Raw genomic sequence first — 27999 nt, 5'->3', positions numbered from 1 at the left:
CTCTTCGGCCGCTTCTAGTGGGTTGCCCTCTTCGGACAGAGCGCAGCTCGCGCAGAGTCGGCCCCGCCTTGACTGTGGCTGTCGTTCATCTTCGCCGAGTGTCCGCCAATAAACATCTTTATAATTTGGTGGAGAGTGCTGTGCCCTTCAAACAACTACGGTCAGCATTCAATGCCCTTGGAGCTGCGATCCCGTGCCGTGCCCTCTACCATGACTCAAGAAGCCGCCCAGCAAACACCTCCCCCTACACCGACATCCTGTCCCGGTGTGCCCCGTATCTGCGACCCTCCTGTTTTCACCGGCGCGGATGGCACCGACGTCGAGGACTGGCTCGCGATTTACGAGCGTGTCAGCGTACCCAATAAATGGGACAAGGCCGGAAAACTAAGCAACCTGGTTTTCTACCTGGCGGGTGTCGCAAGCCTATGGTACAACAACCACGCTTCCGATTTCACGACGTGGTCCGCTTTCAAGACCGCCATCGTCGACGTGTTTGGCCGCCCTGCCGTTCGTAAGCTGCAGGCTGAACAGCGTTTACGTGAACGAGCCCAGCAGTCCGGCGAGTCTTTCACGAGTTACATTGAAGACGTCCTGGACTTGTGCAAGAAAGCCATTGCGACCATGCCTGAGTCTGACAAGATCCGCAACGTCATGAAAGGCATCGACGACGATGCCTTCACCATGTTGCGCGCGAAAAACCCTAGCACTGTGGCCGAGATAATCACACTGTGCCAAAGTTACGAGGAGCTGCGCCGGCAGCGGCTGATGACGCGTCGACCTCCATCACGCGACTCCGATCTCGCAGGCATGTCGGCCATTTCGGACCACTCCGTCTTGCTCGCCGAAATCAAGTCCTTCGTGCGCGAGGAGATTGCCCGCCAGTTCTCTCTGCTGGCCTTCGCTCACCCGCAGCCTGTTGAACAGCCGTCGAGCACACTGCTGCCTCCCCTACGCCGGGCTATTGAGCAGGAAATCGCAGAGGTCATGCCGGAATACCACCAGCCCCCTCGGGCGACTGTGCCGCTTAGTTACGCGCAAGTTGTCGCCAGGCCGCCTCCAGCGATTCCTGTGGTTCCCCCACATACTTACGCCGGAGCCGTCGCCAGGCCTCAGGCCTTCGAAGAGAGTGTGCCGGCTGCGTACGCCGACGTCATCCATACGCCACGACTGCAGCCCACCATGCACTCATATCAGCAGCCACCACGTCCCTCGCGTCCTGCGACATGGATGGGACCTAGCCCGGCAAGCCGATGGCGCACTTCCGAGAACCGCCCGATCTGCTTTGCGTGCGGTTGCGCCGGTCACGTCGCCCGCTATTGCAATCGCATGCAGGTGCCTCGATTCGGATCGACCGTCACCAGCCAGTCCAGCCGCCCATACAACTCGGCATGTATCATGGACTACTTATCGTCTCACATGTTCATAGAACACCAGATATTTCAACCTAAGTATAAGGAAACATATTTGCAATTTCAATAAACTGCAGATGAGTGTGTTGAAATATCCGCTATTTTAATGAATCACATATTTCAAAATGTTCCCTAATTAAGTTAATTGAAGCTACTGCAGGCATCTGTGGTGAAACGGTTAAACTAGCGTGCATGAGGTTTTTTGCTGACAGACACACCTTTCAAATTGTTTGCTGCATTGGAGAGTGTGGCAACCGGTATGCCGGCGGACAATCGGGGTAGTAAAGAATGTCAGGCCCTCTCTGTTATCATGCAAGCAATCACTATAAGTGAGAAGTGTTGCTGCTGGTATGGGATGCCACAGTAAAAAAAGTAGCTATCCTAACATTCTTAAGAGATAATCTGATGTTTTCGCCACAGAGAAAAGTGTGTTTAGTGAAAGCACTGCTTGCTCTCAAACAATTTTTGAATTTAAATAGCTGATTACTTTTTCAAAGCTAGTCACACTCAACTGCAGCACGACTAATGACTCCATGTAATGTTGAGCAGGTGCTCTCTCCGATAAAACAAACTCACAAGAATTCTGTTTTAACCAATGCATAGTGGTGACTGCTGCATGAGGTGTTGCTAGTTCCTTCCAACACAAGCAAGATGGTGCGGAACAGAAAATGTGCCAACCAGGAACAAAGCTGTCACAATACTGGTGCACGTAACATTGATATTTTGGTGTTTCATGACAATGTGCTGTTGTACCACACTGGCACGTATTATGGTTTTTTAGCGTAAGGTCACCACTTGCTTAACGACTATGATGCTCCCGTGCTTGAGTGTGTGTGCGTTCTTTTTTCCTCCTTTTTCCTTCCTTACTTTTCTATCCCCCTTACCCCTTCCCCAGTGCAAAGTAGCAAACCGAAAAACTTCTGGTTAACTTCCCTGCCTTACACTTAACCTTTCTCTCTCTCTCTCTCTAGTGTAAGGTGTGCAGTTTGACACGGCTCAGATGGCCTGATTACACATGCGCTGCTGGTTCATGTGTGGGTGTGCTGGCTTTCCTCAGTAAACACTTAGTTTTAAGTTCAGTGCTTGTCCTGTCTGGTTGTTCTTCTTAGCTGTCTGTTGTTTTTTTTTTCGATGGTTTCTTCTTCCGAATAAGTTCACAAAACTTCTGTTTAACCAAATCATAATGGTGACTTCTGCACGAGGTGCTGCTAGTTTTTTCGGATATAACGTATGAAAGATGGTGCAAAAGAAAAAAATGTGCCAGCCTTGAACAAAGCTGTCACAGTACTGGCTGTTGCTTGACTTGCACGAAGGCTACGGCAGTGGTACAAATGTGCAGAGTTAATTGTACTTTGCGAACCTTTGGGAGCCATACGTAGAAACTACAAATGGCAGTAAAATGTTGTCGTGCAATGCACAGAATTATGCATGAGTGCACACTGAATCTGAATATCACGGGAAGTTTCTCATAGCATCACTTCTACCTTGAGAAAGGCCGAAGTAATGGCACACTTTAACTAGGGTGGTGATAACTGCTATCTGGCATGGACCACAAGTCTCTTGCATGTAGCCTCCGAGTTTTTGCAAGGCTGTTTTTATTGTGTCACAGAATGTCGAAGGCCACATATACTTGAGTAACGTTAGAGCGGTTTCTGTCCTTTATAGCATTGACGTAGAAGCTTCAACTAAAAGTAGCACGTCTGAGCAATTGTAGCAGCATTCCCATCACTGCAGTTCATCTGAGGAAACATGAGGAAACAATTCCCACGCCCCTCTCCTGCGTTTCTGCAGCTTGTCCCAGAACTGTCCTCTTCTGCTGCCAAGTGACCTAATGTCGCCCATTAGCCACATTAGGTTGCACTGACCGCCTCGATTGGTCCTCTGCACATGAAAATTGCGCCTTGTACCTGTGGTGATGCGATTACAGCTGTGCAGCTATCGCGCCTGTCGTATATTTGTTTGACTCGCCATTGTCTCGCACCACGCTTGCCCACCGTGGTGCCTGCGAGCAATTGACACAATCGACATGTGGAGGAAGCCCGCCTCAGTCAATGGCTACACGTCGATGAAGTAATCGCTGACATAGTGCTATGTTGACGATTAGGAGTAGTAACGACGATGGGCTACACCACCCCTGTGAACGGCGGAGAAGGTTAGCAAGGCAAACTGAGAAACCAAGACCAGCTAAATTGGTTGCTATATGGCCCACAGCTTATTAATGCACTTATTCCAAAATTCTTGCAGTAGCATGGTTACATCGGCCATGTGCACAGTTACTTCTGAATCAAAAATTTGGGGCTGCAGTTACAGTCGATAGCGGATATATGAAACTCTGATTTTTCAAATTATTGCCTATATCAAACAGTTAAGAAATCCCCTTGAACATCCCATGCAGAAGTACAGGGGAGCTCCACACGTATATCGAATACCTGAAATGACACATCCAATATATCAAACGTTGTGCCGCCCCGAAACCTTAAAGGGGTGGTGCCATCAAATTTCGAGGCTTTAACAAGGCTGTTGTGGGTTTCCTCTGTATGCAAGGACACTCCACACAAAGGGTCAGACACAGAAAACGTTTAGAATATATTTTAATTCACTTCCAAAGTGCACCTAAATGCCCATTCTCCCGATCGAAACCCATCACTAGTGCGCCAACTCTGATGTAGCTGTATAGGAGAGGCAACGAAAGTTATAGAGACGTCACAACAAGTCTGCTGTCGTGACGTGAGTTACCTCCGGACCTCTGACACCTCCGCAATGTACGCACCGGCTGTAGTGAACTAGAATATATTACAGTTCACTATAGTACCGGCAAAGCATCGGTTGCTACATCACTCGCCGAGTTTCGATTGCTTCCTGGCTAAGTGCGTCACAGCCTTGTGTGGTCACGTGACCAAGCCTCCTACAATTCTACGTCATTGCCCAACCTCGGCGCCCAAAAACCGAAACCGAAAGTTGTCCACATGAAAAGGCGATATTAAATTATTTAGCGAGAATACATGAATCATGGTGCGTGCATCATGCTTCCTGGAGGTATAGGAAACGCTTACAGCAAAGAACGTGCAAGCCACAAACATGGTGGCACCACCCCTTTAAACTGCAGTCTTTACAAATATTGATCACTTTTCAGCCGCATTCTCACATCTTTCAATCTCTCTTTTTCATGCAGGTGAGAGACAGGTAGTGTCGTTGCATTGCGTTGCTTTAGTTGGTTGCGCATTGCGTTGCTTTAGTTGGTTGTGCTTCTGGATGTCCGTAGGTTGTAACGTGTGGCCATAATGTTTTTCAGAGGCCAGTAGCTGAGGGCACTAAAATGAGACGAATACAGTAAAAGCTCGTTAATTCGGATTTCTAGGGACCGGAAAAAATGTCCAAATTAACCGAATGTCCGAATTATCGAATGGTCGAAATAAACACAATAAATGCACGAGTTTTTTCAACATACCTTTAGTTAAAGTAATCGCGGATGCTTGTCTGTTTTCGAGCAGAAATTCGTGCGGACACAATTTTTCTGAGCCCTTCAAGGTGCTCAGCAGCTCGCATGATGTCTGCAGTACCGCAAAAGTTTTACCCGTCATCCACGCTTTTCGGTTGGCACGGTAATCCACGGGAAGATTGTTGATGTTCTTAAAGCAGCGTGGCTTTTGAACCTTTCCGATAACGAGAAGCGGCAAGCGCTCTGTTCCCGTCACGTTGGGGGATAAAAGTACGGTTACTCGTTCCTTGCTTCTTGCCGCCGATTGAAGGATCCCCTTTCATCACTCTTCATCACTTCTTGTCGGGAGAGCCCGTTATTCAGAGCACGCAAAATTTCTACTTTGGTGGTGAAGTCCTTGGCCTCGTACTTGGGCCGCTTCGCCAGCGTTGCCATCGGCGGAGAGTGCGGTCGCACGAGAAGTCAGCACAAAAGCACCAGCAACGATCAAGCTAAAGGAGCCGTACAGAAACGTTCCTCGATAAATCGGCGATCAACGATGCAGCACACCAACGGGAGCAAAGCAACAAAACCCACACGTAGAGGGGGAAGTGTGACGGGCGCTGTATCCCCGCCGTGGGAGAGCGATGCGTGGAACGCAATGAAAGTTCTGGCCGCCGCAAGGGGCGCTGGTGTAGTAGTAGGTGCTCGCGCTCGCCGCGCTTGCTTTGGCTCGTCTGGACTCGTTCGTTCTCTCTGTGCTGTGCCATCACCTTGTTCGGATGCCTTGCCTTCGCTGTCGTCGTTTGTTTACCCGCCACTGTACCCACGTGTTCTGCGAACCATGCCGTCAAATCGCGCAAGTACATGCTTCGTCCCTGGCTGTAAAGGCGGGTATAGATCGTGCTCGGAGAAGCTTTCGGTCTTTAAATCCCCGAAGGATCTCTCGAGGCGAGAGCAGTGAGCTCGAAATAATAAGCGGACTGACAAAGAGCTGACAAGGGACAGCGTTGTTTGCGAGCGGCACTTCGACGTGAGTTTCATCGGAAGGACATACCAACACATTATAAACTGTAACAATGATTGTTCGCGGGCCAGTTGGTACATCTTGAACATGAAACAGCGCGCTTAGACAGGACAGAAAGTTACAAGAAGCAGACAGACTGTGTGCTTCTTGTAACTTTCTGTCCTGTCTAAGCGCGCTGTTTCATGTACATTATAAACGGTGAGGTTGTTGAGATACCCCGCGTTTGTCAGAAGACGCTGTGCCTACGGTGTTTCTGGACGCACCAAAGTACTTTACCAAAAAAAAAAAGAAAAGCAGACAGGAGTGTCCAAAAATAAGGGAGCGCCAAAAACTTGAAGTTGAGGAGGGTCAAGTAATTTGACCTCTTAACGTGATAGGGGAGTATGTGATAACAAATGTCTGACATAATTATGGGATGACAAATGTGTGATAAATAAACATGTCCTTGCATGTATTTAGTATGCATATAAAGCCGTAAGTTAACAGAAATCATTGGTCCTTGCATAGATAGAACTATCGCTAAAATAATAAAATAAAATGCTCAGTATCAAAGAGCCTCCAGCTGCAGCATTCCGATCTCCACTTCAATTTTCTCAAGGAAAAGGAGCCGGAAATTGTAAATGCTTTGAATATTTCGCGCTCAAGAGCACTTCAATTTTCTCAAGGAAAAGTAGCCGGAAAATGTAAATGCTTTGAACATTTCGCGCTCAAGAGAACCCCCTACAATACAGAGGAAATGGAGGGGGGGAAGTAGGTGCGGACTAAGAGAGAAAAAAAAAAAAAACGCGCTGCACTGCAGCCAATATACTCGCTATGAACCATTGTAAACAGTTTACACTTGACCAAGAGGAAAGAACACTTTAAAGTCAGCTGAGCTATGCAGCCGAGCAAGTGGTTTAGTTCAACTGAAGCAGCCTATAAATATGGTAAAAGCAGCGCAAAAGGAATATGATAATAAGAATGACACAGAACCAGCGCTGAACAGTTCAGCGCCTGTCCTACGTCGTTCTTCTCGTGTTGTCGTCTTTTTGCGCTGCTTTTACCATGAAAATCAGCCAACTAGCCAAGTTTTTGCACACTGTAGCAGATTAAACATGTCGAAGCAAACCGATATTAAGAAACATTTAAATATGAAAGCCTGGAGGCATGCCAGTTCCGTCTGGTTTAAAAGCATTCTTGGTTTTCTTTTTTTTTCCTCTTGCTTAACACCGCCAACAACTTGCAACACATGCTTCTTAGCGAAACAAACACGTAGTGCCTTCAACAGCACGGGTGCGGGGCATAAGCGATTATTAGAAACAAGTGAAACTAACGTTTAGCGGCCATACGCAAAGCAGGCAAATGCCGCCGCAAGCACCTACGGCGCAGGTAGCGCCACCTGGTGTGACCGCCATCTTTCATTGGGAATTCGTACAGCCCTCCGCTCTCGCCCGTCACACTTCCCCCTCTAGCCACCATACCACACGCGAAAAAAAGGCGTTCAACCAGTCTCAATCCAAGCCAAGTCAATAATTGATGTCCATGGCGATGCTGCGTTTGAGCTTCACTTTTGTTCCGAATTGTTCTTTTTTCGTTTTCGAGCCTCGCTAGCGGCCCGAAAGTCGCCGAATTATCCGATTTGCGGTCAAATCTGTCCGAAATAACGAGCGCCCAGTCTCATAGAGTGATGCGTATATTTACAGGGACCAGATGACGTGTCCGAATTAACCGATTTTCCGAATTAACGAGAGTCGAATTAACGAGCTTTTACTGTACAGTGATTCGGCGGCCTCGTCACAAAGTTCACATTCCCTGCCTTGTCTGTTCACACACGATGGCATACGAGCGCCAAAAACGTGGCCTTCGAGATCTGTAACTTAGTGACGTATTTCGGTTAACAAGCACAGCTCTCGGAGGCCATGCTCTTGCTATGCTCTGCAGCAGGTGCTGCTACACAGCCACAAGTGCCATCGCCAAGATGCAACCAATGCAACGATGGGGAGTTGATCCTTTGCAGTTTTTGTGCAGCGCCATCTTTTGCAACGTTGTTGACTCATATACTTCTCGCTTGGTTCCTGATAAATCCTGAGTAGGCAGTCGAACTAAATAGCGACCAGCCTGTAGCGATAAAAATGATGACTGGTGCTTGAAATGATGTTAAGCAAAGCATTGTCATGAACTGTTTTCTTGTAGACTGGTGCCAGGTGGCAACATTGGGTGCATCATGACTGCTGATATTGGCGTATGGTGCCTCAGTGAATTGTGACTTAATAGCATTTCTGAGCGCCATCTCGGACGGGGGGTCACAGCAGGCAACATCATCAGTGCAAATGATGATGTAGCTGTTTCTGACTGCATCGATGTCGAAATCGTCGCTGATGTTGCCAGTGCCAAAGAAGTGAACCCGAGTGGTGATGAAGGTGTCAATGCCACTGGTGAACAACCATCTACGGTGCCACAGAGCTTGCATCGGTGTTCAGCGTCATTCACCACTGCTGTGGTACAATGGAAGGTGCTGAATTTGCTTATTTGGAAAGCTTCAATGATACTAAGGGATGGCTTCATGAATTTAATGGCATACAAGAAGCAAGACAGGTTTACGGTCTATCTATATGCAAAGTGCAATAACTAACAAAATAAGAAGTTGTCACCTTGTTCTGTAGCACATTGTGAATGAAACAGCACGTTAGCGCTTGTTACAATTTCTAGGAAATCATCTCAAGCCCTGTGATGCATAATTATAAAGCTTAAATATGCATATCTTGTATTTCAAATGATCAATGTATCCAGGATCAACTGTATTTACTTGTCCTTTAAAGGAAAAGTAAAGAGGTTTCCAAAAAAATTCAACTATATGCACCCTTTGGTGCTGTCGTATACCCTGAAAACTGAAATTAACAAGAAATTTTACATCGCTCAAACAAAGAGGTGTTATTAGCAAAAAAGAAAAACAAAGAAAAAACTCTGAGCTGCTGCTGGGCAGCGCGCAATGAATCCAGTGGGCACCCTTAATTGATGGAGCACACTGTGACAACAATGCAGGGGTCTAGAAGAGCCCGGCACAAAGAGACAGCTTCTGGCCAGGTACAGCAACTACCTCCCAGACAATTTAGTGGAGTTCAGTGTACCCTGATCTCAATCTACGTATCCCGTCCAGCCTATCACAACGTGACTCTACCCTGCTGGTCCGTCTGTGGCTTGGAGTGGCCATCTCAAATAGCTATTCATTTATTAGTGGAATGGCTGAGAGCCCATCATGTGAATTCTGCAGGTGCAGCGAAACAGTCGCGCACCTTCTCTGTGAGAAGGTGTACGGCTGAGAGGGCCGCTCGGCCGCACTAGGCCAACTGGACAACCACCCTCTCACGGAGAACAATATCCTTGGGCACTGGCCTACCAGGTCTTCAACACAAGCCGCTCTGAGAGCGTTAGGGTTTCTTCAAGCAACCCAACTGAATGACAAACTGTGACTGTTGGCAGAAAATGTAGTACTTGGACGGTGCTACAGTCATGACTTGGTTTGTTTTTTTTTTGCCTGTTTGTCACCTGGTTTAGTTTTTCTTTGTCACCTGCTGTCATCACAAGCTCTTCTTTTCTTTAATTCTTTCGCATCCCCTTTCCCCTTTAGCAAACCGGAGGCTTCCTCTGGTTAACCTCCTTGTCTTTCCTTTATCTTTGTCTATCTTCGGTCATGGATAATTTTGATCACTTGGGAGTGACTGGTGTGACACCATACGTGCTTCAGCCAGTAGGATGACAACCACCTGGCAAGGGCAAGCGTGGCAGTCGGAATGGAGACCGTTGGATTGGAACACCTAATTGCGAAATTTAGCCACGCTCAAGTATCACTGGTACATATTCTTAGTTTTTCTGATGCTGTACTGTGCTATATATATATACATACCTGCCAACCTCGTAGCAAGAAAATTCGGGAGACCGCACGAGGGGGGGGGGGGGTGATTTTTGTTTCTTTTTGCATAGCGGAAATTACTGAGACTGGAGATTGACATCAGAAAAGGGTAAGGATGTTTGTTTTGAGCTGCTTGAACCGAACTTCTTTAATTGTGGAGGCATCTGGCAGTTTCACAGGCGCACGTGGTACAGAATCTATACTTGTCACTTTTCCGCAAAGTCACAAAGCACGGAAACTCAGCTGTGTATGAGTCCAGAAACACTTGCAAGCACTTCTTTGATTTTCACGCCATCATAGACCTTCTAACTGAACTCTGGAAACACGCAACCCCCCCCCCCCCCCCCGGCAGATGGCGTAGCGTACAAAATGCGGGGGCCAAGATGGAGACGCAAAAGTTCTGTCTAGGCTCAACAGAAATGATTGCCGCAAATGAACTGAACGGTGGGCAGAGCGGCAAGATTGCGACACGCGGCGCTGTTTCTCCCAAGCACGCCGATATTGAGAGTGCAAAACACAATGGGGGCCGCTTACTTAGCGCAGGTCTGCCGGCCACCCCTCCTTTGGAAAATGGAATGTGCTCGACATCTCGCCGTCTCGTTATCGGAGCGCTCGTGCAGCGCCGCCGTTCACATTTGGCAGTCCTTTGCCGTTGAAACCTTTTCCCTCGCCTTCTTTCGGTACGGTGGCGAGTGCTTCTCGCGGCCAGCCTTCGCCCAGATGCGCAGTGCCTAGAATGTACTCAGCGGTACTCTACGATATGGTTACAATGAAATAGAAATGTGGTGGCGAGTGCTCTTCTGCAGCACCGCCACAGCAGGAAAGGCTGACGTACGTGTATGATTTTAAAAAAAGAGAGAAAAAAAAACGTCTCTGCTGTGGTGGCCACTTTTCGGGAGATTCGAGATGTCATTCGTACAATCGGGAGGTTAGGTCCGAATTCGGGAGTCTCCCGGACAATTCGGGAGAGTTGGCAGGTATGTATATATATATATATATATATATATATATATATATATATATATAGATATTGTCACCATAACATCCCATGACAACATCTCCTCGGTTATCAGACGAGTTGTTAAAGAAAAACTTGCCCAGCTACAAGTTGTAGACACAGCTAATGTATGCCATCAGTGTGCGTTCGAACAACGCCCCCATGAACCATCGGTATCTCGGTCACGTGACAGTTATTCTGAGCCTCGGCCGACTTACACCGAGCGGTTTGAACAAAGCAGCGAGCGGCCACTCGAAAACCAGGAATGTAGGCAAGCTGTATCACGCAGATTTTCTTTGCAGCTGCCATCTCCCGGCTTCTACCAACCAGAGAGGTCTTTCTCACCGAGGACGACAAGCCGCGACACCCGTAGTTGCTACAACTGTGGGCTGTCTGGTCCCTTCGCTAGCTAGTGCTACCGCCGCCAGCAGCGAGCGCCGCGATTCATCGTGTACACGCCCCATGTGTCTGCTGATGCACCCCGACCATTTCCGAGCTCCTTTCAACGGAAACACGGCGCACACGCTGACTCCCCTTTCTCCAACCGCAGTGTTACCCCACCGCCAGCACGACAACGGCAATCGCTGTCAACGCGTCGTCGCTCGGTGTCACCACCGCCGCTGGGAAACTAACTAGTGCAACCGACGGCGGCGAGGCCGCAAAATCATCTTCCTCAAGACCCCCTTGTGTTGTAATGGTAAAGAACAAAGTGTGTGTTTCTGTAGACAATGTGAGTACTGTTGCCCTAGTTGATACTGGTGCTGCGGTTTCTATAATGAGCTTGTCTTTCAAAAATCGCCTTGGGATGAAAGTAATGTTTGCTTGGAATCGGAGTGCTACCTTTCACGGTGTAGGGGGCGAAACGTTGTGCCCTGTTGGTGTTTGTTCAATTTCAACTGCCGTAGGGAATCAAAAGTTTAGAGCTGAATTAACTGTGCTTGCACGTGCGACTCATGACATTATTCTAGGTATTGATTTCTTGCGTAAATGTGGTGCCACTCTGGATTGTGGCAGTGGCGCAATTTTTCTTCGCAGTGCCTTGCCCACTTCATTGATGGAAGATAGGGGCGATAGCTCGGACATGGTTTCAGTGCAGCAAGACGTCTGTTTCGCCCCGCAGACCGCAATGTTCATGCGCGTAAACTCTTCATGTTCTTGTGCGGGTTTTCGCTATGGTTTAGCCGAGCGAAATTTAATAACGCACTCAAGAAAGATGTCATTGTGCCTCGATGCTTCGTGCTCGCCGTCGGCGGTTGTGCCGACTTGTGGACCGTGAACGTTTCAGCGCAGCCCATATCTCTGCCCGCTGGACTTAAATTGGCAAGCTTTCATGAACAAACTACTCTTACCATCCGGTCAATTGAACCATCGCCAGCCGTAAAGAAATCCCACCCAGATTCCTACCCTGACTATTCTGCCAACATTCAGCGTATGATCAACAAGTCACTTCCTTCTACTGAACAGTGTCTACCGCAGGAGGTGTCCGCAGGCTACGGTTCCGTGTTTGACTTTGCCCAAGACAAATCATCTACAGGTACGCCGCCACCATCTCGTACACAACATCGGATCTATAGAGGGCAAGCACCGCCGATTCATCAGAACCCTTATCGCGTATTACCTTCCAAGAGTAAAGTCATCGCCAAGCAGGTTGAAGACATGTTGAAGAAGAGAGTGATACAAGAATCGTGTAGTCCCTGGGCGGCTCCTGTCATTCTTGTCAGAAAGAAGGACAATTCATGGAGATTCTGTGTGGACTATCGCCGCTTGACACTTTCGTGACCGTGCCTATTCCCATCGTTTGTATGCTAACGATGACTTCAAGTTCGAATTTTGGCGCTCTCTGACCACGTCTAGGCAGCTCACTCCCTCCAAAAGGTAAAGTATTTCATCAGTTTCGCTTTTGAGTTTCTTTTTTCCGCCGCGAGGACTTTTTTAAAGCTCCTTCGAAGTCGGGGAGGTGAGCGCTGGTGGTTTCGATTATGGCGTCGACATCGCTCGCGGGTGCTTCACGAAAACGGCGAATTTCGACGGACTCCAACTCTTCTGAGTGGGAATCTCTGGATGATGGTAGTAGCACAGACATAGAAGGAGACTTCGATTCTTCAGACTTCAGTATGGACGGCTACAGTGCTTCAAAGCGCCCCGCAACATCAGCAGGTATCCACCGATAAGTTTCGCTCTCCCCTCGGGATGTTTAATTGCTGTCGCGCGTTGACGTAAACGTATCCGGTGCATACCAAAGGTCACAGCTCTTATCTGCAAAGTGTCAACTTCCTTTGGGTGGGAGCATTTGGCGCCGGCTGCAGAAAGAGCGCATTTTTCTCCGCGAAGATGGCGAGGAGTGCACCTTGACCTAGCGCTCCGGAGTGCTGCGCAGTGGCTTCTTTGCGTTCTTTTTCACTGCAGAAGTTGTCAGAGAGATATGCAACCACACAATAAGTATGCGTGGATGCATATTCTCGAAAAACCAACGCACAGTTAGAGGGACGGATCCTGGAGGGAGGTCACTGAGGAGGAGATGCGCAAGTTCATCAGACGTATGGTGTACACAGGAATCATCTAAGTCCCGCGCCTGCATTGCTACTGGAGTAGACGACAGATATTACCATGCCTTCATCAGCCATCACTGATGCCATGGAAAAGGTTGAAGGCGTTGCTTGCCTTCTTGAGTGTCTCTGATCTAGAGAAGACCACCGTCGCTTCCCACGGGAAGTTTCACCGCGTGTCTTCTCTACTGCAACAAACGAACGATTCATCCGTGTTATTTTTTCAACCGCGACGGAACCTTTCCGTGGATGAAAAAAAATGGTGAAATCAAAAGGTCAGTCTGGTATTTGGCAGTACATGAGGGACGAAGTGGTCAAATGAGGATGCAAATTATGGGTTTTGGCAGATTCGGAAACGGGGTACACTGTTAATATCAACATAGATGCGGGAAGGCGCCTCCAGGGACCCCAACCAGAAAAAATGGAAAAATATCAGAACTGCTATGAGGAAAGGAAAGTTGAGCAGAAAAAAAAATGTTTTATGCGAAACATGTGCAGACAACCTTTTTTCGCAACGTTGAGAAACTACTTCGCGTGGTGGTATGATAGGCATTAGTCCTTATATTTTTGTATTTATGTAGGTAACTTTCGTACTTACAGAGCTTATATTTGCAGTATTATTCTATTATGGCCTTGTATTCAAAACGCATATTTCGTTTTTTTTTTATATTTACCCTGTGCAGAGAAGCACTGATGTTTTTGTGAATATTTTTCTTGCTGCATTTTTCTTTGTTTTGATAATTTTTTTATAATATTCAAAATATATCTGTTGTTTAAAATTAATACTGTTAAAAAGAACAATTCTTCCTGTATCATTCGATACCCTACACTTTAGCATTGATTATAATTTCTGCCGCAGGAAAAGAAATTTCCCGGACTACCCAAGAACAACCCATCTTTTTGCAGTCACGAAAAAAGACTTCTACCCTCTGCCACGTATAAATGATGCCGTCGACTGTCTGTACTCTGCCTATTTTTCTTCTGTTGACTTGCGTTCGGGGTACTGGCAAATTCCCAGGCACCCAGCAGACAAGGAGAAGACAGCCTTCGTAACACCTGACGGTCTTTTTGAGTTTCACGTTATGCGCTTCGGTTTGTGCAATGCTCCAGTGACATTCGAGAGATTTATGGATACAGTACTCCATTGACTAAAGTGGGAAATTTGCATGTGCTATTTAGATGACATTATTATTTACGGAAAGACTTTTCAAGAGCACAATCACAGCTTGTCGCTTGTGCTTGAATGCATACGGAAAGCTGGCCTCGTTTTGAACTCAAGTGTCATTTTGGTGAACGTGAAGCCCCCGTACTAGGCTTTCTTGTGGGCAGAGAAGGCATCCGACCAGACCCACAGAAGACCGCAGTGGTTCGTAACTTTGAACAACCGCGAAACGTGAAGGACCTGCAAGTTTTCTGTGTCTATGCTCAGATTTCAGCCGATTTAACCAGAATTTTGCACAACTCGCTGCCCCACTGACGCCCCTTCTCCATAAAGACACGCCGTACTTGTGGGATGGTAAATGTGAAGCTGCATTTCAACAGCTGAAATTTTTGCCGACTTCAAGACCTATCCTGCAGCGTTTTCATCCCAAAGGATTCACAGAATTGCATACTCATGCTAGTGGACTTGGTGTTGGTGTTGTGCTCGTCCAAATCTGCAGCGGCCGCCAGCATGTCGTAGCTTACGCCAGTCAGACACTGACCAGAGCAGAGAAGAACTATACCGTCACCGAGTTCGAGTGCTTAGCAGTCGTCTTCGCCATTCAGAAGTTCTAGCCGTATCTGCACGGCCGAGAGTTCACAATAGTGACTGACCATCACTCACTATGCTGGCTCGTTGGACTCTGCGACCCGTCTGGCCAGTTGGCTCGTTCGGCGTTGCACCTCCAAGAGTACAGCTTTTCTGTGACCTATAAGAGTGGACGATGTCACATGGAGCCAACTGCCTATCCCGCCTTCCTTCAGTGCACACCAATGCTGAGGACGATGACTTTGATGATTATTTAGTTTCTGTTTCGTCAACTTTCCCGATCTCAGCAACTTCAAGAGCGAGCAACAACGCGACCCTGCCTAGAAACCCTTACTGGAAGCTGCGCAGGATTCCCCAGGAAAGCAGTTTACACTTTCTAACCGCTTGCTATACAAGAAGAACTACTCAGCCGACGGTCTTCCGTTGCTTCTAGTGGTGCCAGAGAGCTTGCAGCCAGTCGTTCTCCGTTTTATGCATGATGACATAACGTTCGGTCATCTTGGTTTCACATGTACGCTACACCGACTTCATGAGAGGTTTTACTGGCCGAAAATCTGGAAGACCACGAAACAGTACATCACCAGCTGCGCTGTTGGTCAGCACCACAAGCAAACCACGACTGCTCCGGCAGGTTATTTACAGCCCGTTTCACCACCGACGTCTTTTGAAAAAGTCGGCATCGACTTGCTCAAACCACTTCCTAAGGCCCCATCTGGCCAATGATATGCTGTAATGTGCGTGGATTGTTTAACTCGATATATGGAAATAGAGGCACTTACATCTGCCTCAGCGGCCGCCGTATCTTCTTTTCTCCTACAACGGGTCGTATTGCGGCACGGCGCTCTACAGATAGTCATCAGTGACCGTGGACGGCAATTTATCACCGACGCTGTTGAAGAACTTTTGCGCCTTTGTGGTTCCTCTTATCGTCAATCCACTCCATACCATCTGCAAGCTAACGGTCTCACCAAAAGGACGAATCGTACTCTTACGAATATGCTATCGATGTATGTTGATACTGACCACAGGAACTGGGACGCCATCTTGGCCTTTCGTAACTTACGCATACAATACCATCAAGCATGAAGTTACTGGGTATGCACCTTACTTCTTGCTTTATGCATAAAACCCTCAGAGTTTTCTGGACATTATACTACCTTTCTCGCATCAGGAAGATCTTTCCATCTCTGAGACATTGTGTCGTGCCGAAGAAGCACGTCGACTTGCGCGCCTTAGAACGTTGTCCTCGCAGGAACGAAGCAAGAGTCGCTACGATGCCCAGCATATTCCTGTAAGTTTTTCTCCTGGTGACTACGTTTGGCTGTGCACTCCTCTTCGAAGAAAGGACTGTACCGGAAGTTTCTAGCCAACTATTCAAGCCCATTTGTGGTAGCCTCTCGTTTAAGTGACGCAACCTATGTAGTCGCTCAAGTGACGGCAAGTAACCAGCGTTCGCGCGGGCAGCTGCTGCCTGTGCTCAGGCAGCAGCAAACTTTCATAAAAAATTACCGATGATTACAATACTGCCGAATGCGAATTCTGAGCGCAGCTTCGTGTTGGGGCAAAGGCAACTGTGTATGAAGTTTTGGCTTTCCGCAAGGTATCGGCTACACCATAAATCATAAGTTTTGTGACATAGGACAGCACCCACTGCGCCATTATTTTTCTTTCTGTGGATAAGCGAGGTACCCGCTACAAATCTGTAACATACAATGTGCACTTTATTGGTGCTGCGTGTGGCTGATGACGATGAAGAATTATGGCTCAGGACTGTACAGTAGGTGGGAAACTTCAAACTACACACTTGTTGCACAATCAGCATTATATGATGAATGGTTGTTATTTTACTCTTCTGCCACGCTATATTACATACATCAACGTGATTTTTTGAGTGACATGACGCCTGTATAGGGTCTTTTTCCAAGTGAGTCTCAAGCATCAGCGTGGCTCACTGGTAGAATACTAGACTGCCACGCAGAGGCCCCGGGTTCAAATCCCATGCTATCCTAGGTTTTTTTTTCTCATCTTATTTTTCATGTCTAGCGGTTACTTTTTCATGTCTATCGGTTGCTTTTTCATGTCTATCGGTAACGCTGACTGCAACGCCACTCAATGCAGGAACAGGTGCCTAAGAGCTGCGCTCTAAAAGGGCATGGTCGCATACACCATCTCAGCAAAGATCAGTAGACGGCTCATACCTTTGTACCATTTGTACGTGCCGCACTCTCACTGCTTACTTTGCGTGGAAGAGACAGATAGCACGAAAGTCGCTTCACTCGCTGAAGAGACTGTATCGCCTTTGGAGGTTTCACTCGCTGAAGAGACCATATCGCCTTCAGAGGTGTCACCACCACTTCATCAGTTAACAAGGCTGCTTTACTGTCTCTTCCGATGGTGCCGACACAGTTCACTCATACACAGCATGGCACAGCAGCTCGATCATGGTAACGCCCACAGTCACGGTCCGGATATGGGGGGGGGGGGGGAGACATCCCAAACATGATTCAGTGAAACCGACATGATATTGGGACTTATCGCATAACAGTAAAAAACCCACCACCTTGGCACTGCTGGAGCTGAACAGTCCCATTCCGTGCTTACCAGGATACAGGAGCTATGGCTTCCCGTAAGACACTGCCCCACCTGCATATGCAGCCATGTATGCGGATAGAAAACTCGCCCACACGCAACTTGACACTCAGCCTTGGTACTTGAACAACGGAAGCATCATGGGTTGTCAGATTCAGTTGATGCCCAAAAGAATAATGATTGTGTTTTCAGTGTTCACGCATCCAGAAAACATGCGAACACAGACCAAACATACCAAAGCAGATTTCAGCTACGTACAACATTTCCAGAAGATCTATCGAAAGGACACAATTCTTATCTGCAGAGATTTTAATGGTCAGCATGTGGCATGGAACTATAAGAAGTGCAGCCCATGAGCTCGTCGTATGATGGAAGTTAGAACCGTTAATTCTAACACTACTGAATCTACCACAAGCCCATACAGGGCCCGGGTAGCGCATACGGCAAACACAATGCCTAACTTAACGTGTCCTCGAAACCCAGAACCTGTCACTGCAAGCTTCTTGAGGATCCCCTAGGCAGTGACCATCTTCCTACTGCCACGACATGTGAAAAAAAGTGGTGTCTCAAGCCGCAGCTCATGTAATAGGTGAGAAGGCATGGTTACACACAGGGATAAATGTCTCAAGCAAGCACAACAGCCATATTACAGACCTTGATGCCTTAACGGAAGCTACGATGCATGTCAAGCATGCAGGAACAGACGTTGCATGTTTCAGGTGATCAACCAGACCCTGACAGGCACCTCCTGCATGTGCGGAGCCAGAGGCTTCACTTTTTGTCAGAATATCGAGCAAGGAGATGCTTGTAGACATGACTAAGCCAACTGCGTTTCTTGCGAAAATAAATCTAGAAGTATACTGAGGAGCTAGCCTCTGAGCAGCGGATGCAAATATGAGAAGATATTAACGGATGAACAACTTGAAGCAAAGTGTGGGGTGGGGTATCCAGAGATCCCTCCTGGGCCGTCGCAAGACATCTGATGGCACAGCACGTGTTGCACTGATGGAAGGCATCACCAAAACAGAACTCTCAGAAAAAGCGGCAGGCATCTTTCTTCTAGAAAAATGTTGCCCCGTGCAAAACCTATGTGAGGGATCATGCTTAAGTGTGAGACAACGATTTAATACCACCTTTCCAATAACCGAATTCGAAGATGCTTTGGTCAGTACAAACACACGTGGCACGCCAGGTGCTGATGAAACTACAGTAGTTTGCATCAAGAACCTTCCAGTGAATTGGTGTCACTCAATTGTCAAGCCTATTCCGAAACCGAACAAATTGCCAAACTGTCTCGGTAATTTGAGACCAGTTTCTCCGACGTCATGCCTGTGCAAGCTCATAGAGTGGTCAGTGCAAGATATAATATGGTGGTTAAAATAAAACAGCCTCCTGCCGCAGACAGAATACAGATTCACGCTTGGTCTTTCTACTCAAGATATTAAGCTTTGCCTAAAAATCTTGCTAGACACTTCGTCATTATGCCCTCATATAGTAGTTCGTCCTTGGGCAGCTTCCCCCATGCATGAATTATGCAAGCTGCACGAGAAATGGACATTAGGGCAACATTCACAATCTTATTGCTGCTTTCCTGCAAAACAATGTTTCAGGTCCAAGCTGACAATGAGTGCAGCTCTTTGCAACCGAACTGGTCTGCCACAGGAAGCCGTAATCTCCCCGATGCTATTCAATCTTGTCCTAGCAGCTTTTCCTCCAAGGAGGAAATCGAAGGCATTCTGCACGCTGTTTATGCTGATGATGTGATGCTTTGAACTACGAAAGGTTCGCTGAGACAAGAAGAGGAGGCTCTAAATATGGCGCTATATAGCATTGATGAGGTCACCAGAGACATTGGGCTGACACTGTGGACCTCCGCGTGATTGCAGCGATGCCTTTGTGACTAAGCTTTGTGACCAAGCAGGGCACACATGTGGCATAGCCCTACTTAAGCCAATGCACGCTTTTGATAGGCAACAACCTGAGCTTGCTGGGCCGCCAATTGCTGCCGCCTGAATGTGTGGGACTGGGTTGACGTGCGCGCCGCTTTGTAGAAACGAAAGCAGCTTGCTGTTGGTGAATTGAGCATCGCAGCTTGTGGTCACCATGAAACCACGCAGCCTTAAAACTATCACACCAAACACACGTGTATGGTACAAGAAAAGCGCTGTTGCAGCCATACTGCACGCTTTCATTAGGCGGCAACTGAAATGCACCTCTGTCCGTTGCGAGGACCACTAGAGCATCGACGAGTCTGCATCGCTCGCTGAAAGCTCGTCCAGCAGCATCACTGCTGTAAGCTCGTCAATCAAGCGATGCGCAGTTGTTGCCGCCGCGATAACCCAACAAGCTAATCATCGCATCTGTGCACGTACTCAAGCAGAGTGGATATGAAGAACACTTCCGCGACAAATGCACATACGATGTATGCAAGTGGCCCGCAAATGACGGCATGAGATGACTAGGCAGCGCGCTGCATGCAGTTAGCCCGGGACGATCAGATCCATGCAGCCATGCCAGGCTTTAATGAAAACTGTGTCAGTTTTCACTTAGTGACAGACTATGGCACAGACGCACAGACATGTATCGCGGAAAGCCAATACTGTCCGTTCCATCGCTATGTCAGTTGCTGTGTATCCCGGGCCCTGCAATAGTTCCGAAATGTCGCTTGGCATACACCTCGACGATACACTATCGCACGAGAGAGCCAGAATCTTTTCCAAACTTTGGTAAAAAAATAGGCATTGTGGTGGGTACTTTAGGCAATACTTGCTGTGGCACTGTACGTATTTCTGTATTGGCAGTGATGGCGCAGATCAGGAAATGCTAATTCGGACTTGGTGGTTAATGCATACAGTTGAAACCCTCAATAACAAAATTCCCGAGGAAGCAACTTTTGTTCATTCTCATGAGAATTTCATTCCTGCTAAAACAGAAAAATACGCACACCAATTACTTAGCACAACCAAAATTTATTTAAAGAAGTTGCTGATCTTGCTTTGTTTCACACTGCTTTGAAGGAGCTGGATGGCTCGAGCCTTGCCTTTTGCAGCTTCGGTGATGATGGTAGACTTCTACTGAAGGGCCAAAACTTATGGTCTTCTAGGAGATGGCATCTTTCCAAAAGCCTTAACACTGCATGTAAGCAAAGCAGAGGCGATCTCGGCGGGCACAAGAAGAGTCGCGCAGCAGCAAGTAGTTCGGCAGTCTATAGATTGTCTGTCATCATGACGTCACTTTCATGAGTGTCGTCACTTTAAACGTCACGTGCCGACATAGTTGCCAACAGAGGCGTGAGCAAAAAACTGTTCTCAGTGAAAAAGAAGTCTTCTTGCTATCATCATCTGACTCTTTATTTTCCCGCATCCCCATCTTTCAGTCCTCAGGCGTGACGCCACAACACGCAAAGCAACAGAGCCGCGCGAGGGCACTGCATGTTAGCCATTACATTGTGACACTCCTCCCCTCTTAAGAAGAATAACTACGGGGAGTACCTAAGCACTGGTTTCCTCGATCTGTTGCTGCATCGCAACACTGGTGTGCAAGGCGCAGCCACGGAAGAGTCACTCCCCACATGAACACCACTGTTGCTTGCAGTAATGTCAGTGTTTATGGCACAGCCCCTCTCAGGTGAACTTGTAGACGGCTCGACAGCCTCTTGCTCCGGCATGTCCGGAACAGTTGATTCAAGGAGAGGAGGCTGTTCCCATTGTGGTATGGCCGCAGCACTAGCATGGTGAAGTGCATCCGTTTCAGATGTACCAGGGGGCCCTGTCTGGGCAAGACGCAAGTGGTCACCGTGTCGGTGCCATATAGACCTATCGTCGAGAATGACGCGGGCCGACAGCGGGGTGACGTCGACAACACTGGCCCGCACCCATGGTGCTCCCTGTCGAAAGTTTCGCGCATACACGCTGTCTCCTGGTTGCAATGACGGAGCTGGCCGGGATCCTCTGTCGGCATACAACTTCTGCTTAAGTTGCCTTAGAAGTACCGACGTCTGCAGGCTTGGCCGCAAGACATCCAACGGTGTCTTGAAGGCTCTCCCTGTCAGGAGTTCGCACGGTGGCCGACCCGTTACTTCGTGAGGTGTAGTCCTGTAGTGGAATAAGAACCGGGACAGTTGTGTTTGGAAGTTGCCCGAACCAGATTTCTTGAGTTTGTTTTTGACAGTCTGTACTGCTCGCTCTGCGGCACCGTTGGACGCAGGGTGATACGGCGGTACCAGCATGCGACGTATTCCATTTCGAGTCAAGAAGTCCAGGTACTGTGCACTGGTAAAAGCAGGACCATTGTCCGAAACTATGATGTCAGGGAGGCCGTGCTGGGCGAATGCCATTCTCAAGGCGGAAATGGTAGCGTCTGCTGATGTGGAAGACACAGGGAAGACTTCTATCCATTTCGAGAAGGCGTCCACTATAACCAAGAAGGTATGCCCTAGAAATGGTCCCCCGAAATCAATGTGAAGCCTAGACCAGGGTCGCTGTGGAAAAGGCCAGGGTGTCCGCTGCACTGGCTGGGCAGCTCTATGTTGAGCCTGGCACGTAGCGCAGCTCTTGACACTGTTTGCGATGTCACTGTCAATGCCTGGCCACCAGACATGGCTCCTGGCATGGAGCACACCAAGTACCTGGGCCAGCAATTTTTTCGGAATCACGACTCTTGATCCCCATAGTAGAGAGCCTTCATGGAGACTGAGTTCCGCACTTCTGGCACTGAAGGGTTTCCACTCTGGTCCCGCTGGGAGGCTTTCTCCTTTCAACACAGATAGGACAACATGGCTCAATACCGGATCGTCCCTTGTGGCTCGTGCTACAACAGCTGGTGAGAGGAGTTGTGGATTTGCCTCCTCCAGCATGAAGATCTCAGCAGGCCGAGGAAATGCAGTGCAATCGTTGGGCAGCGGCAGTCTACTAAGCGCATCGGCATGCCCGAGCTCTTTGCCAGGTTTGTAGACAAGTTTGTAATTGTACGCGGAGAGCTTCAGGGCCCATCTGACCACTCTTGGCGAAGCCTGCACAGGAACAGGCTTGTTGGCACCCAGAAGTCCAAGAAGTGGCTTGTGGTCAGTGTGTGCTTCAAACGGTATGCCCCACAAGTACTGGTGGAACCAATCCACGCCAAACACCAAGGCCAATGCTTCCTTGTCAAGTTGACTATAGTATTGCTCTGCTTTTGATAAACTTCTAGAAGCAAAAGCAATTGGACGTTCTCGGGCATCAGCATCTCTGTGCGCCAAAACTGCGCCTATACCGTAAGGTGATGTATCACAGCTGAGACATACAGGCCTGTCTGGGCGGAAATGTACAAGAACTGGAGCTGAAGTCACCAGATGCTTGCAGGCAGTGAAAGCATCTTGCTGGTCCTTTCCCCACTGCCACTTCTTTCCATCACCAAGAAGCAAGTGCAACGGACGGAGAATTGCAGAAAGGTTGGGCAAGAAACGCTGATAGAAGTTGACGAGTCCCAAGAAGCTTTGAAGTTTCTTGACATCTTGTGGCACAGGAGCGTGCAGAATGGCAGACACCTTGTCCATGTTCGAAGAGGCCTTCCTTACTGATAATGTGCCCGAGATACTCAACTTGGGGCATGAAAAAGTGGCACTTCTCGAGTTTCAACTTGAGGCCAGATTCTTGAAGTTTGCCTAGTACCGCACGGAGGTTGCGACAGTGCTCGGCATCATTTGCACCAGTTATGAGAATGTCGTCAAAATAGACCACTACATGTGGCGGACCCCTGAGCAAGTTCTCCATCTCGCATTGAAAAATAGCTGGAGCAGATGAGACCCCACAAGGTAAGCGGGTGTATTGAAACAACCCCATGTGCGTCGAAATCGTGACGTACTCTCTAGAGGCCTAATCCAGGACGACTTGCTGGTATGCGTCACGCAAGTCCAACTTTGTAAATTTCTCACCTCCAGCCAGCACAGTCCACAAGTCCTCGATCCTTGGAATAGGGTAGCGTTCCACCGTCGCGACTGGGTTAATGGTGACACCAAAGTCCCCACAGATTCTGATGCGCCCATCCCTTTTTGTCACGGGAACAATTGGGGCAGCCCACCTAGCTGTCTTCACCGGAACAATGATGGAATCTCTTATTAATCGCTGAATTTCTTGCGTGACTCCGTCTGTCAAAGCATACGGCAGTGGGCGTGGCTTGAAGAACCGTGGTGGAGCATCTGAAGGTACATGTAGTGAAGCTGTCGCACCCTTGAACGTACCCAAGCCTTCTTCAAACACTTCAGTGTAATCTCGCACTACGTGTTTCACATCAGCAAGTGCATGAATGTTCACTTCAACGTCGGAGACGCCGATGCCCAATTGCATCCAGTTGCGTCCGAGCAGAGTGGGTGATTCGCTTCCGACCAGAAAAATCGGTAGGTAAGCCTCCTTGCCATGAAACTTTACATGGACATCAGCTTTGCCTTGTACCTTCTTTAAATCCCCGGAATAGCTTCGCAGAAATACTTGAGACGGCTGCACCGGAATTGAAGGTAGAAGCTGTAGCAAACGCGACTTGGCAATGACTGAGACGCTCACCCCCGTGTCCACTTCCATGCGGAGCGGCTTGCCGCAAACTTCAACACTGACGGTAAAAGGTGGAGGCACCTTGGTGTAGTCAACTAACCACATGTCGAAAACTTCGGCGGGCGAAGCTGTAGCGGAGGCTTCATCCTGGACAGTATTTACGCGATGACGGTTGCTCGCCGACAGTGAACTTCGGCCCGCGAACGAACGCGGCCTGGGAGACCTGTCACTCTGTGATTGCTTGTCTTTTCGTTTCGTATTGCAAACTTTCTCCAAGTGGCCACGTTTGTGGCAGTAACTGCAGACGGTCTTCACATGCCAGCAAGCGGACACCAGGTGTGCATCCCCGCAGCGATAACAGGACACGCCCACCGGCGCTGCCGAGACGCGGAGGGTGGAAAAGAAGGTGCTAGCGTGAGCTTGCGCTATCTCCCCTGCATTCTTCTTTGCTGCTTCCATTGCTAGGGCGGTCTGCACTGCGTCTTCGAAAGTCAGGTCCGCTTTTTCCAGCAATATTGTTTGGACGTCTGCGTTGTTGATGCCACACACGACGCGGTCGCGGAACATGTTTTCAAGCTCTTTACCGAAGTTGCAGTGCTCGGAAAGGCTCTTCAGCGCTGCAATGAAGTTGCTGACGGACTCTCCTTCCGCGCGAACGCCCGAGTTGAAACGGAACCACCGCACAACAGCGGAAGGCTTTGGGCAGTAGTGGTTTCCTAGCACCAACAGAATCTCGTCCAACGTCTTGTCACTTGGCTGGTCAGGCTTGACCAAATTGCGAAGTGCGATTTGCGAAGCAACGCATACGTTTTCTGCCCGCAGCAGCTGATGAAGACGGCTGTTCGCTTGTCTTCAGCGATGTCATTCGCCGTGAAGAATGCCTTCAGCCGGTCCACGTAGCAGGGCCAGTCATCGCCTCCTCCCTCGAAAGGCTCAAGATTGCCGAAATTTGGCATTTGGACAGCTGGTGGAGCGGCAGGAACTCACGAGAACATTCTTTTTTATCTTCGTCGCCAGTTGATACATGTGCAGATGGCCGGGAGATAGCCGGAGACTAGATAGCAAAAATAAGACATAGCTCTACGAGAGCCCAAAACAAACTGACTTTATTTTCCCGCGTCCCCATCTTTCAGTCCTCAGGCGTGACGCCACAACACACAAAGCAACAGAGCTGCGCGAGGGCACTGCATGTTAGCCATTACATTGTGACATTTTCTTTGCCATCTGATCGTGTAAATTTTTTCGACGTCATTTCCGTGACGGAAATACCTCACTGAAGTCTTGGTGTACCCCGGCATAAAACAGTTTCGTGTTAAAAAGGCCAGGAGAGTGATCACAGGGCTTCCAAAGTATAGACACTTCCCTGCATTGAAAACGTCTTGTGGTATGAGTAAAGCGACCAGACTTTCCGATTCACGCAGGACATGTCCTAATTTTGCAGCAGGGGTCCCGCTGTCCTGCAAATCTACTTGTGGGACTGTGTTTTGTCCCACTTTCGGCCGAAAGGCAGCTCGTAGTTGTGGTCAGCTAGCCCAACCACTACAACCCTTTGCTCTACTATACTGTACATGGCAATGATCTGCTCTCTTTCTCTCTCGATCTCTTATTCTTTCTTTCTCACATTTTTGGCCTTTCATTCTTTCTATCTTTGTTCTCTTTACCTCTAGCTTTTTCTCGTTCTCTCACGCACAGCAACTTGATAGCCTCGTCGCTACGATGCCCACCTTTGGATCGTGGGTACTCTGGTTTGAATCCTCTTTAGAAATTTTACTGCGTTTTATTTAATTCTTCTCCTCCTCCTCCTCCTCTCCACTTCCCATCTCCTCTCCTCCTCCTTTCTTTCCTCCTCTCGAATTCGCCAAGCAGAGTTCTTGCTCATCGCTCGAATGGTCCTCCTTCCCGAGTCCTTGCCTCAGCACTCCTCGTTTTACTCTCTCGCACCCCATGCTCCAACCTCCTTCCCCACCGCACTCCATCACCTTTTTTCACTCTGCTCTCTGCCTCTATGTCTTCATTTTCCATCGCACCTGCTGACTCGGTAGTGGGGCTTGCCTAATTCCTGTGGTGCATACACGCCAGAGTTCTTGCGTAAAGTACGCGGACTTACTCGAAGCTTAAAATGTCTCAGCTGTTAAAAGTGGAATCTTCTGTTTGAGCTGTATGACATGTTCTTTCTTCCGTCATTCCGCAAACAAACCCCCCTCCTCGAGCCGCTTTGGAGCTTGCGAAATATGGTCACTTTACCTATGGAAGATATTGCTGACCTGTTGTCTATGCACGAGCTGACGCTTATCACACTACTGAAGTCTATGCAAGTTGGGAGAGCCCTTGCTAAAATTGGGCATGACGTAACTAACCTTCCTGTGCTACCGCACGTATCTCCCCTTTGGCAGCACGCACAAATTGCAGACCCCAAACCTTGCCAAAGAACACTGGCAACGAATACTCGGCAAGGAGGCAAGCCCGAATCCACGAGAAATACAAGTAGCAGATACGCAATGGTAACCACCCCATAGCACATGTCAAATAGTGTGCGTGGATGCCTCCATTGGACAACAAGAGGAACTGTTGGTGCTCTCTATGAGATTCACTTGGAGGCAAACGAAAGAGGAAGCAAACTCCATCTAACAAGCCAGATCATTCACTTATGTACGACAGAACTGTATGCTATCTAAGATTTTCCCAAACATGCCGAGTCCACTGCTCACAATTTCCCAAGAGATGCTAAATGTCACTACAGAGTATATACTGACTCCCATGATGCCTCTCACATGTGCAAACACACTGGCACAACCACCTCTGCTCTTCAACCACTACATTTCCAAGTGCGTCGTCTGCAAGAAAACGGGCATAATTTCCAATTGCACTGGTTCCCAGGACACATGGGTATACCAGGAAATAATCGGGCACTGTTTATAACAATGCAAATAGCGCAGTGCTAAAAGGAAAGAAAAAATAAAAACAAGGTACAGCGCATGCCACGTGGAGCTTGGGTTCTTTCACTGGAATAAACTGCAGTGTTGGGAGGCGCTTCTCTGAGCTCTTCAGGTGTATTGTCCTTGAAGCCAGGTTCATCATAGAACAAAATCTTGGGATTTTATAGGCACACTGACTACTGCACGCCATGCTATCCGTGCAGTCGAAACCACCTGAATACATATCGTGCAATGCACCTCAAGAAACTGAAACACACAGGGACTGGTATGGTCTCATGGATGAAATAGACCAACCAAAGCATTACCGCTGCTGCTATCTCTCGCAGTATCCAAAACATTCAATATACCTACCCTTCCTTCAAGTGCCCACACCCGCCAGCAGCAGGCACTGCTGCGGCAGGTATACAGACCGGAACGCATCTCAATCCCTTCCTTGTGCAGCGTCTTTGCTGAAACGAAGAACCCCGTGGCCTAGAAACCTCACACACTGGCGTCTGCAGCCCCTTCAACACTCGGGCAGACTTTGAGCACATCATCTGCGACTGCCTGCTGAGCTCGGACCACAGACTCATTGCCTCAATCCCCCTGAATGGTGAGAGTCTGCTTTCCAGGACCGGATACTACCTGGCGCAGCATCGCCATGGCCGCCAATGAGCTATGATGGTCACTGCAGAAGTGCCAGAATGACCCCGAGGATACAGCCACTGGCATCAGGCTTCATCTCGGGTGTGACAGCCAGAGCAGAAGCTCGCAAAACATTATTGTGCCTCCCCATTTTACTGTGGCCCCCCCATTTTTTTTCTTTCCCATCCCTCCCCCAATCACTCACCGCAGCCCTCTGAAGAGAAAAACATGACTTAAGTTGTATTAACAACAAGCCTTTATGCCACTGGTTTGTTGAAAGACATCCTAAA

General features: G+C 48.4%; 2 protein-coding genes across 8 annotated transcripts in view; both read right to left on the bottom strand.

Moving 5' to 3' along the window:
* Positions 1-27999, bottom strand: part of LOC119390669 (gastrula zinc finger protein XlCGF57.1-like) — a 691222-nt gene that overhangs the window by 172727 nt on the left and 490496 nt on the right. The gene's annotated exons all lie outside the window — the stretch shown is intronic.
* Positions 1-27999, bottom strand: part of LOC119390677 (gastrula zinc finger protein XlCGF57.1) — a 963551-nt gene that overhangs the window by 591306 nt on the left and 344246 nt on the right. The window lies entirely within an intron of this gene.

Source organism: Rhipicephalus sanguineus, chromosome 4, assembly GCF_013339695.2.
Source record: "Rhipicephalus sanguineus isolate Rsan-2018 chromosome 4, BIME_Rsan_1.4, whole genome shotgun sequence".
Taxonomy (NCBI): domain Eukaryota; kingdom Metazoa; phylum Arthropoda; class Arachnida; order Ixodida; family Ixodidae; genus Rhipicephalus; species Rhipicephalus sanguineus.
Note: the sequence above shows the minus strand (reverse complement) of the source record. Positions and strands in the feature narration are given on the sequence as shown.